Source organism: Danio rerio, chromosome 6, assembly GCF_052040795.2.
Source record: "Danio rerio strain M-AB ecotype USA chromosome 6, GRCz13ab, whole genome shotgun sequence".
Taxonomy (NCBI): domain Eukaryota; kingdom Metazoa; phylum Chordata; class Actinopteri; order Cypriniformes; family Danionidae; genus Danio; species Danio rerio.
Genome location: NC_141026.1, coordinates 54,442,425 through 54,447,846, shown reverse-complemented (window position 1 = coordinate 54,447,846; position 5,422 = coordinate 54,442,425).

Here is a 5,422-nt window from a genome sequence, read left to right as displayed (position 1 = left end):
AAGATATTACAAAATATATATATATATATATATATATATATATATATATATATATATATATATATATATATATATATATATATATATATATATATATATATATATATATATATACACACACACACTGCCATCCTAATTTCTTTATAGGGGAAACATTTGTACATCAAGTTACATTGTAGTTACCTCAAGTAACATTGGTCATGGGTTAATTAACTCTAAATATACGTATCTAAATTAGGCTTGTCACCATACTGGCATTTGGTACCAATCAATACTGACACTTTAAAAATATCCATTTCCCGCTAACATTCGAGCGCTATTAAGAACGTTCTTAAACAGCTCTGATTTGCTGTCGGGTTCACATGCTACACAAAAATGACTGTGATTGGCTGTGAAGGTCATCAATTCACCAAACTCACCGCTGATAAGTGTTACCACATATACAGGGAGCATTTTAAAGCCGCGATTTATCCGCAGATCACTCATATGTCAGCTTATAGAGTTTAGTATAGCTGATCGAGTGACTTTAAACCAGTCCAGTGTCCTGCATGTGGTTACACTCAGTAAACAGCTGTGAGTTTGGTGAACTGATGACCTGATGTTGAGCATGTGAACACTATGGCAAATCAGCACCATTTAAGAACGCGCCCAACAGCGCTCAAATGTTAGCGGGATATGGATGTTTTTTAAACTTCAGTATCGATTAGTAGCGCATTTTAGTATCGTGACGAGCCTAATCTAAATATGCTGTCATACATTTCCACCTTTTCAGAAAAATATCCGTCTTCATTTGTAGACATGCAGTCATTTTTTCCATTACATAGACTTGTTTATGTCTCTGAATCCACTGAGCCACTTTTGGAAAATCTTCTTCCATCCAATGTACTGTTATCATTTTTTTTCAACCAGTAATAATATCCTTAGTACAAATCTTGTTTTTTCTTTGGACAGTGCTCCCAGTAAGCACACAACTGGAGCAAAGGGTATTTCTATATTTAATATTTTAACTATTTCTTTTTTCAATTTTTTCCAAAACTCTTGAATCTTAGGGCAGTCCCACAAAATGTGGGTATGATCTCCTATTTTACCACATTTCCTCCAACACAAAGCAACAGATGATCCTTTTACATATGTAGAAATCATCGTTCATTTCTTTTTTTCTTTCTTTCATTTGTTTCTTTTATTTCTTTCCTTTTTTATTTCCCTCTTATTTTATTTTATTTCTTTTATTTGTTATTTAAATTTTTTATTTTAGAAGGACGAAAAGTTGAAGAGCATCAATCAATCGCATAATAAAATCGCATAAATAATTGCTTGTAAAATATATATTTAAATTCTTTTAAAACCTTTTATTTTACCAATTGTTTTGCACGGGTAAAATAAAAGGTTTAATTTAAAAAAAAAATTAATGTATTTTAAGCTATGTATGCATGTTATTAATGGGTGATAAAGTACGTTAGATTGTGAATAATTTTTTTGAGCAAAAAAATAAATGGGAAATATGGTTATTTAGTGTAAAAATAGTTTGTTTATATATATATATATATATATATATATATATATATATATATATATATATATATATATATATATATATATATATATATATATATATATAATTATTTTAAGTCATAATTAGAACAAATCGTTTGAATGCATTTTAAAAGATGTTATTTAAATATTTGGAAACACTTTAGTTTAATCACCAGCTCTCACTATCAACTACTCATTTATTACTTGCCTATTATTAACATATTAAATGTTTATTAGCACTTGTATAGTATGATCTTATTCTGCATCATTAATCATAATCAATACCTAAACCAATTTAATACCTTACAAACTATTAATAAGCAGCTAATTGGTAGTTAATTAAGCTAAAATTCTTAGTTAATAGTTTATTAATAGTGAGAATTGCACATTAAAATAAAGTGACCAAAGAGTTAAGTCCTCTTTAATTGTAATTTCTGAATTTAAGAGTTTTCCACCATCCTTTAATCCAAGTTTTTTTCCTACAATTGTCAGCAACAACATTTTAATCATGATTTGCTTTGTCATGTTAGAAGCATGTTGTTTTAGTAACTCTTTATTTTGATGCTCCATTTGAGTATTAGTAGACTGTCTGTTTTATATCTGCTGACACTGCTGTAAACAGACATTTAACTGACTGTAAGACACTTTGCAAGTACATGTCAACTTGCACTAACCCTAACCCAACCTAACAGTTATAATCTAATGAGAATTAGTTGCAACTTAACTTGTTGTAACTTAAATTCAACAAACAGACCATCAAAATAAAGTGTGATCATTGTTTTAATTTTACATAAATGTATAGTTTACACAGAATAACAGTGCAAAGTTTTATCACTCATATTTTTACAATTCTTTTCTATTTAAAGAATTAAAGTACTCTTTACTTGCATTTAATATGCTTTCTTTGTACATATATTGCCTTTTGTCAATTTAAAATGACGCAAAAACCAAAATTTTGACCTCCACATTAAACTATTATGCTTTGCCTATTCATAAATTTTATACAAACCTTTTACATTCAGTAATAAATTAAAACTAATTCTGTTTTTTCCTGCTAAGGCATTAGATTTTGCTTTTGTTAAATAAGTTGAATATATTTTATATTTGTTCCGATAAAGGGACAGGTCACCCCAAGAACTTTAATTCCATCATCATTTACTCTCCCTTTACTTATTCCAAAGCAATGTGAGAGTGTTTCTTTCTCTCAAACACAAAATAAAATGTTTTGAAGAATGCTGGAAACTTGTAAACATTGACTTCAAGAGTATTTGCTCTTCTAGTTATGGAAGTTTATGGTTACAGGTTTGTAGCTTTCTTTGTTCAAAAATGTTTAAATAACTTCTTTTTTGTTCAAAAGAAATGTTCTTAACTACTTGGAGGATGAGTAAATAGAGTACATTTTCATTAATACTACATGAAATGCATGCAAACTTAACTCTAAAATCAACTTTAATGACAACACCTTTTGGATCGACTGTTTCTACTATCATACTTTATAATTATAATAGCATTGTTGTGGCATTTGTGTAAGAAATTTAACCATTTTTACTTGACCTGAAGGCAGCATTAGTATTTTGCACCAGTAAATAGTTCATTTAATAGTGTTTGTTCGATATATAAAACCATTTGTACATAAAAACAACCATTTGTACATAAAATCCATTGCTTCATGGGACATTTTTGTACTCCTGCTGTTTTCCTATCCGCCACTTTAGCTGGCAAAGCAGACGGTGTTGATGTAAATGCAGCCAGTGTGTCTGCCGCTGAGTATTAGCCTAGCGGAGGTTAATCGTGTATAGTCTTCCAAACGTTCTCATGTGTTTGTACTACAATGTGATTCCTGTGTCACTGAAGACTTGCATTTAGACTGTAAAATGCACTTTGGCTAATGCTGCAATTAGCTGCTTAACTAATAAAGTACTGTATTATCTCAGAGAGGCCTCGCCGATGCAAGAGAAGCTAATTGTGAGAGAGCATTATATTTACATTATAATGTTTGCCGGAGCTTTTCCACCTTTTGATATTTACCAATGCTAATGGAGCTGATTTGTGTGTAGAAGTGTTTGCAACAGCCTGCTTTGAATGCTAAGGAGCATTCAATGGATTTGTTGTCACTTTGTATGCAGGTCTTGATCTATAGTTGATTGGGCTGCACAATATATCACAAAAAGTATCGTTAACGCGATAATGCTACATGCAATGGATACTTATCGCAGATATGAGGGATAAATTTATGCTTTATTCATTGGTTGTTTATCTGAATTTGACCAATCAGATGAGGCTGTACTATCTTTAGCCCCACCTCCTTAGAAGTTGCTGTGCTGCTATTGGCTGGAGATGCTCAAAGGCGAACCTTTTAAAAAGTGACAACAGCCAATCAGAGTCAGAGTTTTTTTTTTTTGCTCATTCATATTGCTTTAAAGACTAAAGCTACGTCCGAAATCCCATACTTCCATACTATATAGTACCGTACTATTGTTACGACCCTGGTCTAGGGCCAAGGTCGCAACATAAAAGATGACCAGACAATTATAAATCCCTAGTATGACCCTTTGGTGTCGCGTCTTTTTATTTGTCCTTTTTTTTTTTTTTAGATTTTTTTTTATCACCCAAAAACGTAAAGCCAACTACCTCGGAGTGGACCCACAGAAAAATAATAAACAAAAAGTACACTCTAACTAAACACCCAACTGAAACGAACTCTAATAAAATAACAAAAATAAAAATACTAAATCTACCCCTACCTCCCTGACTAAGAACAAAAAGTTTTACATATTTATAAAAGGAAAGTGTAGCGTCCAACCCCTACTGCCTCTTACCGTGTACAATATTTATAATATTAACAAACACAAACAAACAAACCATAAACATAATTGGAGGGGAAAACACGGATGGGTTAATAACACAGAGTCAAAACTTTTAGACCAACGGAAAACACAATCAATGATAACAACTTTATATCACCAACTCAAAAACAACACACCAACAAAACTCGCTCTCCCGCCCCACACACGTTTTTCGTTTTTTTAAAAGACGCCCTGGGTTACTTCATCCAATCCCAGGGCACGTCGTCTGCATAGCTAGGGCAGGGCGTGCAGATGTAATGAGAGGGAGAGAGAAAGAGAGTGACACACACACCTGCCAACGCAACACTTTATAGTATGGAAGTATGCGATCCGAGAAGAATGTACGAATTCATAGAATTGTAATAAACGGTATGCGAGAAGTACTCCGATGACCTACTACTTCCGGCGACATTCTGAAGTGTGCATCCGGTTGATCTTATGCTATCCCGTGATGCACCGCAAGTGAATTTGTGATTGGAAGTGACGCATTGCAACTGACACGGGTAGGTCATGTGATCATGACAAAATGGCGGATGTAGTACGATGAGTTCCATTCATACTACTCGCCTTCGTACTGTATAGATTGTACTTTTATAACAACAGATTAATACATTTAAATTCAAATGCAGAACCTACTGAGTAGTAGGCGATTTCGGACGCAGACCAAATGTTCGCACTTCGATAAAGTTTTGTTTGTCTGAATTAGAATTAATTGGATCTAAAAAAATTCTAAATTGTTTATTTTAAAATGATTAAATAAATGACTTAAGCACATAGCTAACAAAAATTAGCATATTTCTATGGAATATTTTTATCGCAATACTCAACAACATCACATAATTTTTACAATATTGTGCAGCCCTACTATTTCATTTTTAATTGGTGCTCTGCAAAAATTAATTGCGAATAATCACATCCAAAATAAAGTTTGTTTTGACCTAATATATATATATATATATATATATATATATATATATATATATATATATATATATGTGTGTGTGTGTGTGTGTGTGTGTGTACTGTGTTTACAAACATACACA